Source organism: Chionomys nivalis, chromosome 3 (genome assembly GCF_950005125.1).
Source record: "Chionomys nivalis chromosome 3, mChiNiv1.1, whole genome shotgun sequence".
Taxonomy (NCBI): Eukaryota; Metazoa; Chordata; class Mammalia; order Rodentia; family Cricetidae; genus Chionomys; species Chionomys nivalis.
Genome location: NC_080088.1, coordinates 44,317,165 through 44,333,325, shown reverse-complemented (window position 1 = coordinate 44,333,325; position 16,161 = coordinate 44,317,165). Strand labels below are relative to the sequence as shown.

The window sequence follows — 16,161 nt, the reverse complement described above, 5'->3', positions numbered from 1 at the left end:
TAGGAAGTGAATTTCAGTTCATCTCATGTTTGGTTATGTACATGGCCACTGATTTATAGTCCATGTTCAACTCAAGGCAAAGTCATTCTCCATTGTTCATTTCTTTCTTCTTTGGACATAGACTCATTATATAAATGTATATTATGTGTTTCAGAAAGTTTAGTTCAGAAATAATACATTCTTATTTCATCAGCATAAATTATTGTCTAAACTATTTCTAAAACTTATTTTTAGAATTAGCATCTAAGACTTCATGCCGATGAAATATTTATTCATCATGCCTTCTCAGATATTAATAATTTAAGTATGTTATTAAGCTAGGTAACACATTGTTCAGTACAGAAACAAAACAAACATTCACAGAAGACTAAAAGTTATCTCTTGATATTCATAAACTTATCAGTAAGTGAGTAGTTCTCCACAGAGAGAAGAGATCATAACATTGAAAGAAGAACTTCCATTCAAGTAGTATCAACTATTTTGAAGGATAAAACAATTTGAATCCACTTTCAATTTTTATGTTGCTTGTAATCTCATTTTGTAATTTGTTATCAATTGTATATGTAAAAGTGTGTGTGTTTATGTATGTTCACATGAATGCTTGAGCTCACATGTGTGCATATATGTCTACACACAGTTACCTTGAATTCAGAGAGTGAGTTCTCTGTACAATTTAATCAAACACCAAATCTAGATAACTGTTTATGGTGCGTCAACCGCTCTATTTGACAAACCTCATTAAGCATTTACAACTGAAATTGCTTCACAGTTTCTAGTACTCCTTCGAATTAGACAGTGAAATTCTTGAGGTACTTTAGCAATTAAACTGTTGGAACACACTAAACAACTAAAACACACAAAATATAGTCTAACTCTTTTTTTTCAAATTGTAAAATAAGATATATTTCTATCCATTGTCAAAGGCAGCATGATTCATATGTTTTTAATGGATTGGCCCATCAATCCTGCAGGGAAATTGATGGAAATATTGTGCATCTATGTATACAGATGCTAGAAAACATGAAAACATACCAAATAAATTAGAGAAAAACATTACCTTAAAACAAAAACATGAGTGTTTAGTCGTAAAAGACATTTATCAGTGGAATTGCTAAAATTAAAACTGTTCCTGTGGATTACTATCTGTGTTGGTTTGATTGAGCATAGCCCCCTAAGTTTATGTAGTTGAATGTTTGGTCCTCTGTTGGTGAAATCCTTTGGAAAGGATTAGGAGGTGTGGCCTTCTTAGAGGAGGTGTATCACTTGGGGCAGGCTTTGCAGTTCCAAAGACTACTGTGATTCCCAATGCTCTCTTCCTGCCTTGTGGTTGTAGATGAGGATGTGAGCTGTCACTCCACCATCATGAACTCTAAACCCCTTAAGTTAAAAGCCACCTTAATCACTTCCTTTTATAAGCTGCCTTGGTCATAGTATTTTATCACAGCAATAAAAAATAACTAAAACATTATGTGGTTAAAATTGTCAACTTTTTAATCATGATAAAATACAGTGATTGCTAACTAGTGTCAAATAGTAACTAGGAAGTGGAAAATTAAAACATTACTGTCAAGTTATGGGAATAGAAAGCATTTGCTTCAATGTAGACCTTCCTTCAAGTCATGCCTGCTGCAAAAACTGTATAAACAACCTTTTCTTCAAAAACCATGCTGTTTTAACAAACTGCTATTTATAACTTACTTTTTGTGCAATGAATTGTTTTTTTTCCAGATGCATTTAGAGACATCCTCAATCTAGTATCATTTACTTTTACCTTTCTCTGTTTCTTTGTCAAATTCTAGTTACATGAAATAAATGAGTAGTGAAGAGAGCAGAGAATTAGTGAATCAGCCACCCCTGCCCCCGGGGTCCTTAGTCTCAGGAGAAGATGGTTCTAATGGAAATCAGTGATGTGATGTATTAAAACAAACCTCATTAAAAATTCTTAAGGGTATTATCTTATCCTTTTCCATGCCATGAGCAAAGAGGATTCCTTATTTAAGATAACGGTGAAAACTTGGAATGACAGCAAATTTGTAACATTTTTGCCTATGGATAGTTAGGATGATGAATTATAGAATTTGTTTTTCTTGGTGTGAAAAAAAATCAGCAGAGAAAAGTTCAGATATTATTAACATGGTTTAAGAAGCAAATCAAAAAAGAAAAGAAACAAACTGAAAATATTAATATTTAATACCAAATGTATGCCCGGGTAGGCTAGATAGTGTGGACTTTAGATACGGTTACTTCATTCCAAAAGCACAGACAGTGCTAAAAGTGATGCTTTTCTATGCTGTTTGTGGAAAAGAAAACTTGGGCATAAAAGATGGCGTAATATACACTGAAGCACAAGGCTACTATGTGAGTCAGTTTTGAATATAACTTACATAGTACTCCTTAAGCTACTCAAGCCACAGTTTTCTATGCAGTAAGACCTGTTTGTTATGTTGTAAACACTACAAGTTTTAAATGAAAAAAGACCAGTGTTGAGATTGTGAAGTGCTAAGTTCTGTGTAATATAAAATAAAAATTATGTTTTAAATGATGTAGTATGTGCAAACTGTTCTCTCTGATGGACATTTGCCTGATACTTATAAATCTGGTTTAACTGTAACATTTTATCAGCAATAATTTATAAGAAAGTGTGAAAAGGTGTCATTTACAGACTGGGAACAGCATTCAGATGTTTTCAACACACAAAGCAGTGTAAAGTTCTGTGGACAAATGCTCATTCAGATTAATGAGAAGCATGGTAAAAGTCAGATCTGAACCAAAAGTCAGATCTTGCCAGCTAAGCTAAGAAATAATCATGACTTTCTAGTGATGAGATTGGTATATCTTTGTGATAGCTATAGTCTCATGAGAATAATATTCAAAAGTATGTCACTAATTTTTCATACTATTCAGTCCTGTTTTCAGTATTTAATAAATATTAACAGTGATTATTATTAGTGATAATCGTCTTTGACAAAAAAAATGCCTTCCAAATGTACTATAATGTGTAGTTCATTGGAACTGTACATCCACTAATAGGGTTTTCGTTGGATAAATACAGCCTATCCATGGGCATTACACTTATCCAGGTCTCTACTCAGACTCTAGGTTTGTTATTTTCAAGTCATCAATCCGTCCATTTGTGAAGTTTTTCAGTTGTACCATAGAGACCATAGTATTTCACATCACATGTCTCACAGGTATTCAGAATGCAAACCTAGGAAGTATTTTGTCAAGGTACCATCTTCAGATGATTAATTTCACTGCCAACTCAAATTAAATATGCCCCAGGGAACTGCTTTGCTACATTGTATTTTTTAATTTTCTATGTCTAGGGAAGTACCATGTTATCAAAGAAGCAAACAAACAAAAATTCTTGGATGAAACGTACCTCAGTTGCTAACTAGCACATATCACTATTGTAAATCTGGGTGCACTATTTATTCTCTATCTCCATTCCTTCCTCTATAAAATGGATGATAATAGTAATCTTAAAGGTTTGGTGCAAAGCTTTTATATAATAAATGCATTGGGTGTCTGGTACACACAGCAATGCCTTACTCTGCTCAGTTTAAAATAATACCAAGACTGTAGTTTATAAAGAACAGAAACTTGCTTCTCCTAGATCTGGAGTCAACATGTTTCAGATCACCGTTCTGGCTCCTTTGGAATCTATTGAGAACAGTTTCCTGGCACACAGTGGACTGACTTTCACCGTTTTTACATGGTGGAAGAAATAAGGAACGATCTGGGATCTCTTTTATGACAGCCCTAATTCCATTCTTGAGGACTGAATCTGACCACCTTCTCAAGACTCCGTCTCTGAGGGTTGACACTGGGGATGAGAGTTTAGGGTGCCGTTAACATTCAACCCATAGTAAGAGTGGTTCCATAGCACCATGGCAAAAGTGTTACAGAGCGAACTTCAGTTCCCTTTAAACTTCTCACCTGTCTTTAGAAGTATGGAAGCGTTTTTTGCTGAATCATTCTAGCTTTGGCCTGTTGGAAAGCTGCTGTATTCTATCCACTCATTAGAATTCTAGTCTGATTAGCCTTTTTATGATATCACTCATTTCAAAATTGCTTCTGAAAACTTTCTACCTTAGGGAGTGAGAGATGATTCAGCTGTTAAGAGCACGTTTTTGCTCTTTCAGAGGACCTGCTCAGGTTTCTAAGCCCCACATGATGGCTCACACCCAGATGAATAAGCCCAGTTGCAGGGGATGGGATGTCCTCTTCTGAGGTCTGCAGGCATTGAGCTTGTATGTGATGTACATACACGCATACAGGCAAATACTCAGACACATAAAAATAAATACATCTTTGATAAAGAAAGAAAACATCCACTTCACATTAGCTTTTCACTAATCACCTCACTCATCATTTTCAAAGTCAGCATCTTTAAGTCACATTGTTAATTTTAGTGTCCTAGGGAAAGATGACCTAGATTCTCAGTTACCTCAAAAGTTCTTATATGACACACCTGCCCTAATATAACTCCTCCTAAGCCCCTATCTCTCTCTGTTTTCCTGAGACTATTGTATTTTCACATAGTCATTGTTTATCAAACTCCTAATCCTTCAAGATACAGATTTCCACCCGTCAAGCTTCTTTGTTTTTCTGTTCTATAAATATTCCATAGGCGATATTTCCAAAAAATGTATGGCTCTCACCTGTTCCAGGATCTCTGGGACCCTGAGGTTTAGAACCACTGCAGCTGAGATCATATATCTAGTTTAGTAGGGTGATTTCTCCTTCCTTTCCTCAAACATCAGTGGGTCCCTTCACTGTGCCAACTACACAGTTCTCATTTCAAGGCTTCAAATTGACTAACTCTGTTTCTTTACTGTCTCTCTTTCTATCTTTGTGAGATGCCAAAATACAGGATCCTGGCCCCTCCTAGAGAGAAGACAATGTGTCTGTCTCAAATGGTAGCCCATGCGTACAGAAGTTTCAAAATCTTTAAAGAAGTTGATGAAAATGGAGACAAAATGTGGCATTACTTGCTAACCTGAAAATCACAAAAAAATCTACAGTTTTCACTTTACACAAATCAATTCTACCATCCCATGCCCAGAGGCACTCAAGCAGCAAGCTTATACTCACCACTGTGAAGGCAAACCTCATATGGAAGCCGAGGTATATAAATATGCAAATCAGAGATGTATACAGAAACAGCCTTCCAATCGGGAACACCAGCTGTCACAGGCAGCAAAACCACTCCAAGGACTTGGCATTGGTGAATTGGCAAATACCCCCTGGTTATTGCTGTCCCATCAATCATGGGCCATTTGGCAGGGCAGCATTCTTGAACAGGCGTTCTCTTTCTTTTAGCTCAGGGAAAGAAGTTTCTCTAAGGCGATGAAATAAGCTGCTATAAAATTCGATCCCAGTATTTGATATAGGGAGTTATTGATCATATCTAGATATGAAAGTTCTGTATCTTTCCATTATTTGAAAGAAATTACAAATTATGCTTCAAATAAAACAAAAGCATCAAGTTAATGTTTTGTCTGTTCTCACTAAAGAGCTTTAGGAAGAGATTCGACTGAGATATGGGGTAACCAGCAATGCAGAGAATATAGTAGTTTGTTAATTTATTTTGTAAAGACTGTTGAAGACCATCAATCCTTAAGTTATCACCCGTGAGTATGAAGCAGAAATGGAATGGGGAGGAGGGGAAAGATAGGGAACCTCAATGTCTACTCCAATTCTAGTTTATCAGAAGAATGAATATGAGGTTTTCTTCTCAACAGTCAACAAAGGGATGGTTTACAGGCATCAAGGCATCCTGAGAGATGTAAATATGTCACCAGTTTGAAATAGCAATGTTATCCAGCAGAGAACAGATCAATGGAAGTTGTATAGTTTCAGATGCTTCGGGATATTAAAGAACAGTTCCATTTCCCCCCTCCATAAACCATTCCATCAGAAGAATTATTTAAAATGAGGCATAAATCATTATCAATTTAGCCACCAATCAGCACTCAATGAAGTTTTTTCCCCTACTCCCCTTTCCTCCTCCTTAGAACAATCTGCAGTATGTTTATTTTTGCTAGCTCCTGGGTCTGCCTGGAAGAGCTCTTCTCACTGACTATGTGGTAGAAAATAGTAAGTTTTCTTTTGGATTTAATATAGAAAACTCTAGCAGAGACCACTCAAATTGTCTTTAGAAAATTTAAAGTACTCAGTGATTATTAGTTTGATGATGCTCATTACATTCTTGAAAATGAGTTGATAATACTCACTGCTGTTTTAAAACAGAGTAAACATGTATGGATAATTACAGAGATGTGCTCCATGCATGCAAAGACAAAAGATGAAAGAATTATAATAAATAAAGACTAAGCTTTTTATTAACTGCTTCTAAGGCATTTCTGAAGTCTTTCCTGTTTTGTGAGCATGGGTAATATTTCACAAAATATTGATACTCATCCATTATCAAATATCTTTGGATTTTACATTTTACTTATGGACTGTGATTCTGGATGTGTGTGTGGGTGTGTGCATGAGTGCATTGTGTGAGTGTCTGTGTGTGTGTATGTGTGTTTGTGTGTGCAGATGTACTGAACTATGTTTTCATTTGTGGGCCAGAAGTCAGTTTTCTCTCTCTCTGTGTGTGTGTGTGTGTGTGTGTGTGTCTGTCTGTCTGTCTGTCTGTCTCTCTGTCTCTGAGTAGCCCTGGCTATCCTGGAACTCACTCTGTACACAATGCTGGTCTTGAACTCAGAGATTGCCTGCCTCTGCCTCCCAAATGCTGAAACTAAGGCCGTGCACCACCACCCGGCTCTGGTATCTTTGTTTTTTGTTCTTGTTCTTTTAATTGATATCCATCTTATTTTTTTTGAAACACAGTCAGTCAGAGAACCTGGAACTCATAGCTTTAGCAAGACTCCAAGAATCTGCATATCTCTGCCCCTCCAAACTCAGTGTTAAGGTTGAAGGGCCTAATAACTGCATTTGGCTTTTTACATGTCAGGGATATTAGGAAACCAAACTCAGATCCTTATGCTTGAGCATGAAGGATTCTACTCACTGAACCATCTCCTTAGCCCCAGTAACATCTTAAGATTTTAAGAAGTAATTACATTTATTGTTAGAGGATTTCACACATGCATATCATGTGTTTTTACAGATCCTTTCCTCATTTCCCACATCCATACTTCTTCTATACCTCTTCCACTACTTCTCCATCCAAACTTTCTGTGTCCTTTTTGAAAACCCACTAGGTCCACGTAGTGTTGTTTTTATGGGCACAGGTGCAGGATAATCTACCGGCATAGTAGCATCTTAGAGCCTACATCCCTGAATAAAATTGGCTGTTCCTCCTACAATAGTGAGTAGCATCTTTTAAGAGAGTTAAATGTGCTTGTAGAGTTAGAAAAGGAATGACTTGGTTTTAGACAATGAGCACAAGCAAGACACAGTGCAGATGCTATTTACACAAAGCAGGTGATATCTAAAATTCTAGTGAATCCTGTCTTTGTAGATGAATAATATTTCATTATTTGTAAAGGCCACTGTTTCTTTACCTACTCATCCATGAATCACCTAGGCAGATTCTGAATTCCAGCTGTTATGAGTGGTGCTGCAATAAACATGGATGCTAAGGTGTCAGTTTGCTGTGCTGACCTCAATTCTTTTGGATATATATCCAGAAGGGAATTGCTGTATCATATGGCTTTCTATTTTTAGTGTTTTGAAGGACACCCATACCATTCTCCATAATGGCTGGTCTAATTTACAACCTCACCAACAATGTATATGGAATAGTTTCTTTTTTCTCCACATGATTTTTTAGTTGTGGAAGCTAAATTAAGTTAGCATGAATGTAGACGATCACTGGAGGTTGTGAAGGTTGTGAAGGAAAGGAGTTTGGCTAAAGGGAGGTTGAATTGTATCACTGCATGCTTCATGCATGTGTTGAAATATCACCAAACTCATTAGTGTATACTATAAATGCATGTTAATCAAAATAAAAATAATACATATAATGAGCCAATAGGGACCTATATTATTTCCTATGTAAAGCCTTCAGTCAATTTTTATCACAGTTTGAATCCCCACACACTCTGGGGGAAAAAGCGAATGGAAACAAACCCTTAGGATGCAGCTAAGATCTGCATAGCTTGGCATCTCCTTCCAGTTCTCATCTGTCCTGTACCCGTGGGCCTGTTCATTGCCAGGTCCTTTCCACACATTCAAGTTCTGCCAGGCTCTACTTTTCACACTCCATGACTGGCTAGCTCTACTTTCACACTTTCTGGGGGGAGCATTTCTTTATTTGGGATCTGATGTATGCACATATGTAGAAGGAGCATAGAAATAATGTGTTGGGGGTGGGGATCACCAGGAGTCTCATTACTCTATTACAATGTGAATATTCAAAAGATTTAAGACAAAGAATCCTGATAATCATAGCTATATTTTACAAATATTTAGAAACCGTGTTCAGGATAGTTCAGAATACAAAGAAGACATAAGTAGGTTGGGACTGTGGTCTTGCTAGGATGCTTGTCTAGTCTGCGTAAGCACATAAACTGAACATGGCACTGATGCTTATAATTCTAGCTCCCAGGAGGTGGAGGAAGAAAGATCAGGGTTTCAAGGTCATCATCAGCTGCCTAGGAAGTAGAAGGACAGCCTGGAGCACACATGACACCTTGCCTTAACAAAAAGCATAAGAAAAGGATAACTTTTTATTTTTATTTTTTTTAATCTGAGAAAGAGCTAATAAAGACATAAACTGAGAATTTAAGAAAACATGTTTTAAAAATATGTTGACTGATTACAAGACAGATCAATGAAAGGAATAACTTGGAAACAACCCCATTTTCAGGAGGGTGTCATATTATTAGAAATAAGAATATAAGAGAAAAAGAAAGAACCTGCTTAAAACAAAAGAGGCTTTTGCATTGAGCCCAATAAATAAAAAAAGTGACTGATTTTAGCTTACTCATAGGTTAGTGTAGCTAATACTCAGGAAAATGGGGACAGGACTGCTTGGCAATGGAGAGTGATGGTATTGTTAGTGTTAATGTCATCTATGAGCAAAATCTAGACAGGAAGAGAAATGTATGTGCTGAAGATCACACTCCTAAAAGAGAACAAGTTGACCTAGCAGGAGAGATACAAGCAGCATCAGGATAGGAATGACTTCAGGAAACAAAAGGAAAAGAGGTGCTAAGTAAATGGAAACTTGTTAAGTGTGCTCAAAAGAATGAGCTAGAAGACAGGCTCACTAAAACAGGGAGATGATAAGGAATATGAGAACTAAGGAAAGTGTGTTAGGCAACCATCAAGGGCAGAGAGCTGAGACTGAAGAGTTTTAACCGAGGTTGTCTTGACTAGAGTATTCAGTAATGTGTTAGAGGGTCTGAATGCCTGTCAACATTTAATGGTCTTTGGATTAGAAAAGATCAAGTATTGTTCTTGTTATCACAGATAACATATAAGGAAGTAAAGCAAAATAACAACAGATAAACTTGGCCTTAGGTGTCAGTAAGGGAGCCACTGACACACAGACTTAGGGTCTGCAGACAGGCAGATAAAGCCAGCACAAGATTAAGGGAACATCCCTAATGTTCTGATTTAAATTTTAATGTTTAGCAAAATTAGAAGTTTTATGCAATGATTTCTTACTCTGTAATTCTACAGAAATTCTAGCAGCAGAGAACCCCTGTCTGCATGATGGGATCGACAAAGCTTTGCAAAGACTATGTGCGTGTGCATTCTCGGCACTGTCTTACTGTCTCTCCTCTGAAATGAAGCAAGCCTTCATAGCGTTAGACTTTCACAGCTAATTTAATCTCTTTATAACAGATGATTTTACATTTGTTTCTTCCAAGGAAAAGCGTCAAAGACTCTAAATGATTTGTGAGAGAAAGATGGATGACAGAAGGAACAAACAAACAAAAAGGGGATAGTAAAAGAAGAGCCAAAAATTTGCCTTTGAATATTTTTTAAAAGACTCTCCTTTGAAAAATCATAAATTTATTATTTGAACACTTTTATTTGGCTATTTTTGAGTTATAATACATACATATTAGAAACTGGTTATGAAGTTTTACTTAATAAGACAGTTTTCCAAAAGCCATTATACAAAGATCACTTTAGAATTTAATCTTTCTCTCTCTCTCTCTCTCTCTCTCTCTCTCTCTTTCTCTCTCTCTCTTTCCCTCCCTCCCTCCCTCCCTCTTTCTTTCTTTCTTTCTTTCTTTCTTTCTTTCTTTCTTTCTTTCTTTCTTTCTTTCTTTCTTTCTTTCTTCCTTTCGTTTTTTGAGACAGGGTTTCACTGTAGCTTTGAAGCCTGTCCTGGAACTAGCTCTTGTAGACCTGGTTGGCCTCGAACTCACAGAGATCCTCCTGTCTCTGCATCCTGAGTGCTGGGATTATGGTCCGGCTCTATCTTTTCTTTTTTATTATGGATATATGAGTGTATAAGATATTTGTACTTTCTGACCTGAGTTTGAAAAATTGAGCTTACTAAGATACTTTAAAAAAAAAAACTATCACTTTCAATATATGAAAAAGTATTTTAATCATTTAATAATTTTCCCCCAAAATTTTGATTACTAATGACTGTTGAACTGTGTAGCTCAGGCCTTTTATTTATTTGGAAGAAAAAGGAAACCTCATTGGCTATGTGATATTTGTGTAAACAGGAAGTCATCCAAGCTCACATCATTGGGAAGGCCACATAATAGATCTATAGCCACACAGCACAGACATCCATGGGTGCTGCTTAATTTGAAGTTGAGATGCCATAGCTATCACCACACCAGTGTGGCCCTGGCTCCAGGCCACCACAAAGACTGTGATGAGATCATTCCCTTAGAAACCCACAAGTGTGGCTACCACTGCTTATTTCAACTCATTCTCCTTAAGGGGAGTTTTTCTTGTCAATCATGTCGATTAATGATTCTGAAACCAGAGTTTCAAGCCTGCTCATATTTTAAGGACAGCTATTTCATTTCATAATTTAGATTTGTGAAAATTTCTATATTGCAACAATATTGATCAAGAGGGTCATTTCCAAACATAAGGAAAAAGTCTGGATTATAGACTTATAATATCTATATTAATAGTATTTGCTACAAAAATAACCTCAATGGCATTCCTCACTTTATTATTCTGAATATCTGAAGAATTTTTCACAATTTTCTTTAAACAATTTTGATGACCTTATCAGTGATAACCAGTTTATGCATAAATCCTGATTTGCATGTCAGATGGTTTTATTTTTACACATTGGTGGAAGTGGTAGAAATGTATTTTAAAACTTTGATAGACATATCTGCTTTACACTAGGAAAGTTTCCACTAATTTACACTCTCAACAGGGAGATATAAATGTGTCACTTTCCCTACTGCCTTGCCATTTTGCCTATGTTCATTTTGTTAACTCCTTCTTAGTGTCACTAGCTTAGAAATATGTATTTCTCTTTTACTTTGTATGTCTTTGACTATTAGTGAGTTTGAATGGCTTTCAGTTTGGTCATTTTAATGTGTTCTTTTATAAATTGAAAGTCTATATCCTCTACACTTAGCTCTCTACATTTTTGGGAAAGAGCAAAATCAGTAAATTGAATGATATCAAATGTATTTTGTTATTTGTTCATATTATCTTAGTTTTTCCTTTGTTAACACAATAAATTCTATTCCTATATTTATTTAAAGTGGAAAAACAGCTTTATTGCACTTTGCTTTGCATTACTACAAATTTTCATTTTATTTAACAGCCTTGAAATCCTTACCTTAACCAATAATTTTTTTTGTATTTTGCAATAATTTGATTTTATGAAAAGATACAAGATCAATGAATAGAACTCACACACACCCCAACTCATTCAAGTTTTATCAATTTCCTGCTCTTGTCTTTTCTTCATCAAATGTCTTTCACATCTTACATATGTGCCACATCTCCACTATTCTGGGATAACCTTTTTTTTGTAAACTGTGAAGATGTGTCTCTGCATGGTACCTTCTGATTGGTTTAATAAAGAGCTGAATGACCAATATCTAGGCAGGAGAGGATGGGTGGGACTTCTAGAGAGAGATACAAACTCTGGTTGGAATCTGAGGCTCAGGATTCGCCAGCAAGATGTGAAGCAATTTGGATATACAGTATGGAGGAGAGGTGACGATCCTTGTGGCAGAGTGTAGATTAATATAAATGGGTTAATTTAAGCTTTAAGAGCTGGTTAGAAACAAGTCTAAGCTAAGGCTAAGGTTTCATAATTAATAAGAAGTCTCAGTGTAATTATTTGGAAGCTGGCAGTACAAAGAAAGTCCTTCAATTCTTGCTATAGAATTTGCTTCACTGTGCTTGATGTTCTGCTTAGACTTGTACTTTGGAAGCTGTACCACAAAGTGAGCCTGTTTGCTGCCCATTGCTTGTCTTCTGGCATGTGACACCAATGTGTGTCATTTCTTGTACTTAACTTTGATCACTTGATCAATATGATATCATCTGGTTTTTAAATTTATTCTTTTATCTTATTGTGGGTAACATTTTGTAGGTAGCTATTTTGAGATTGTGTAAACTTTTGAGTCTTTAACACTCACCTTCCAGTTTTAGAATCCTTGATACTTTTGTGCCTGAATTAATTATTTCTGTAAGGATTTTCAAATATTTATCACATCCCAACATTTCTTCTACATTTATTTTTAGTCAGCATTGTAAGAGAGTAATTTATAATCCTTATCTATTAACTCTCATCTAACTATATTAGAATATCTGAAATCATTTCTTTTGATACCCAAATTATTCTTGACTTGGCTCATGGAAATCCCTTTGAAGATGCCTTCTGGATGTGTTTTATATGCATAATTATTCTTTTAGTACTTCCTTACTTTCTTGTTCACAGGATGTTCCACATTCTTATTGTTGCTTCCCTGCCCCCTCTTGATCATCTTTTCTTCTAAGCAACCTATGACCTTAGTAGTAGATAATGATAATTTCAAAGAAACATCTGGATGATAGGTGCTAGGCAATGGTCATTGGTACTAGGGTGTTAATGTTCTATGGCCTCCCCTTCCTCTCTGTGTCTAACTCTTTATATTTATCTCAAAGTCATGAATAAATACTAACTACTCTAGTTTCATCCAGGAACCACTGTCTTTACTTTGCTGTTCTCAATGCCACATCTCTATTTTTCCAAATCTGAAAACTGGGTGTCATTATACTTATTTGTTAATCTCCTTACATTTTTCTCCTCAGTTTCTGTCTAAACATACTGGACTTGCTGCTAAGATAGTTTCTTACAGGGATGCTATATTTATTCTTCAGTGATGTTGCCCCTCATGAGATCCTGCTCACATGAGCCCTGACCCAGGCTGAGAAGCTTTCTGACTACACTATAGTCTGCTTCATAGATTTCTACTAAAACGAAAGAGAAGAGACTTATTGTGTTTGGTTACTCAATTTACTTGTCATTTTAGCAAACCTAAGATCAGAATAGTTTTACAGACCTCTTCTATCATTCAAAAGATCATTAAAAGGAAATATTACCCTTTGGATACAAACTGGTTCAATAAAATTACCTGTATTTAATGAGCTTATTTATACATAAGCATTTTTAGTTTTTGCATGTTAATATACGAATTCAAAATGTTACCTTTTCAATGTTTTAAGGAATACAGGTTTTATTTTTCAAAGAAACATCTTTCTTCATGTGAGTTTTAATATTCCCTGCAGACAGTTCTTCTGCCACTATTGTTATTACTTAGTTTCTCTCATTTTCAAGAAGGGCAAATATAGTTTGGAAAAGTATGCAGATGTAAAATGTTTATTTAGCTTAATGAGAAAGAGGAGAGCTTCAGATAAATGCAAGAGGCTTGAAGATACTAAGTAAATGTAAGCAGATTAGATTGACCCGGAAAAAAAAAATTCTTAAAGTCCTTGCTATGAGGAAAATACTGAATGAAAACTACGTGAAATAAAAGTCCTAATGAAGTAGGAGGTCTTCTGTCTATGTGTTGCTCTTATTGGTTAATGAATAAAGAAACTACCTTGGCCTGTTGATAGGGCAGAACTTAGGTAGGTGGGGAAAACTAAACTGAATGCTGGGAGGAAGCAGGGTGGAGTTAGGGAGAGATGCCATGGAATTGCCATCAGAGATAGATGTGATGAAACTTCGTTGGTAGGCTACGACCTTATGGTGACATACAGTTTAATAAAAGTGGGTTAAATTAACATGTAAGAGTTAGCCAATAAGAAGCTAGAGCTAATGGGCCAAGTACAAGTTTCTGTGTGATTATTTCAGGTCTAAACTAGCTGGATGGCTGGGAACCGAACAAGCAGCTCATTTCTCCTTGTAACACCCTAATGACTTCCTTCTCCCTTTTTTCCCCTTTTCTCCTTTACGTTAACTGTCTGGTTGTTGACATGAATATGAAAGTAATAGTAACACAATTATGAGCCTGTTGGCTTACATGCTGGAGGCGCACACCTTTAATTCCAGCTCTCAGGAGGCAGAGGCAGGCAGAGAACTCTGTGAATTCAAGTTCTGCCTGGTCTACTGACTAAGTTCCAGAACAGCCAAGATCACACAGAGAAATCCTGTCTAGAAAAACCACACAGACACACATACACGCACACACACACACATACACACACACATACACTCACACCCCACACTTAAAAAAACAATCAGAAAATTGGTCAACTTTAGCCTACAGAATACAAATGTTGACTACAGCGAATCATTAAGATAATCAAAAGCATTAACAACCATAAAAGCAAATCAAATCAAAAAGATTTCAAAGTCGTGTTTTATTAAAATTCTTTAAAAATCAGAAAACTATAGGCTAAATCCAATTATAGTGTATGAGTACAACTTGTTTGAAGTTGAGTAAACCATGCTTATATTCTGAAAAGATTATCAGTGCAGCATAATTTTTACTTAGGAAGGGAGGAAGAATGGGAGACAGGGAGGAAGAAAGAAGTAACCAACAACGACAGAAGAAAGAGATTGAGAGAAAAAAGCAATACTTTCTCAAAGCTCTCTAATGGGTTTTGATCAGCAGTAGGGATATTTGAAAGAGCCAACTGTAAGGCAGGTTTCTTAAAATTCAAATTCTAGAAAGGAGTCTCAGACTTTTGCTCGTAAGAAAAGCAATAAACTTAAAGTTTCTTTTCTAAGTCCATATGAGTACTCTAGAATTTGTAAGTAAATGAAATGTGGCTCTTTATCACCAGGAGTAGAAAATTGAACATTTTTTTTTCTTACAGTGTGTTTTACTCTCAATATTTTTCACAATTATATTATATTAATTGCAACAATTATGCAATAAACTCTCTGCCAACATTTTATACATTCCCACTTTCAATGGGTGTGATTTGAATCATAGTGGCAAGAAAAATTTCAAATTCTAATTTATATTATTGTGAAATTTATTTATCTATTTGAAAATACTTCAGTACTTAAGTCTGAATATCCAATTTTGATATTTTCAGATTAGGTTACTTATTTTTACATGTTAACTAAAAGAGAATAGCACTTAAAGAGCAAAAGACTGAACATGGAAATAACCCTTCTGGCATTGATACCAATCTAAGAATCATGCATTACAAATATATAAATTAAAAATCAAATGGTAATTATAATGTGTGGCAAATTAGTATTTAAAAATAGCATCTATATTTTAAAATATTATTGTCATTATTCCTTTGTATTCAAATACACACGGGATTTCTAAACAAATACCTCATTTAGAAACTATTGTACTCATTGTTAAAATACCTCAATTCAGCAGTGTACTCAGGTTTATTTTTAGTTTTTACTATTACCATCCTCTAATTTCTGTGAAATTTTAGACATAATTTGATGTGTCACACAGGAAAATGAACTGGCAGGAGGCAGCAAATCCCTGCCATTGCTTAGATCTGCAGAACAGTAGGTCTTGATTCCTGGGCACATGAATGAGTGACAATGATAATGAACTTGTAGGTGTTGACCCACCCCAGGGATTTTGATTCCATTGTTCTGGAGGTGGCTCTCGGGCAATAGCACTTTGACAAATGTAATAGTTTGAAGGGTTGTGTTTACTGCAAATTGTGCAATAGTCATAACTAGAGAGGAATTATGTTGCCTTGGCACATGCGCTCCCATTGGCCGCATGTTCAGAAGATCAAAAAAACATAGAAGAATAAGAATAACCTTCAGAG

The 16,161-nt window shown here is 35.8% G+C and overlaps 1 protein-coding gene across 2 annotated transcripts in view; it reads right to left on the bottom strand.

Moving 5' to 3' along the window:
- Lsamp (limbic system associated membrane protein) overlaps positions 1-16,161 on the bottom strand; it is a 635,169-nt gene that overhangs the window by 271,289 nt on the left and 347,719 nt on the right. The window lies entirely within an intron of this gene.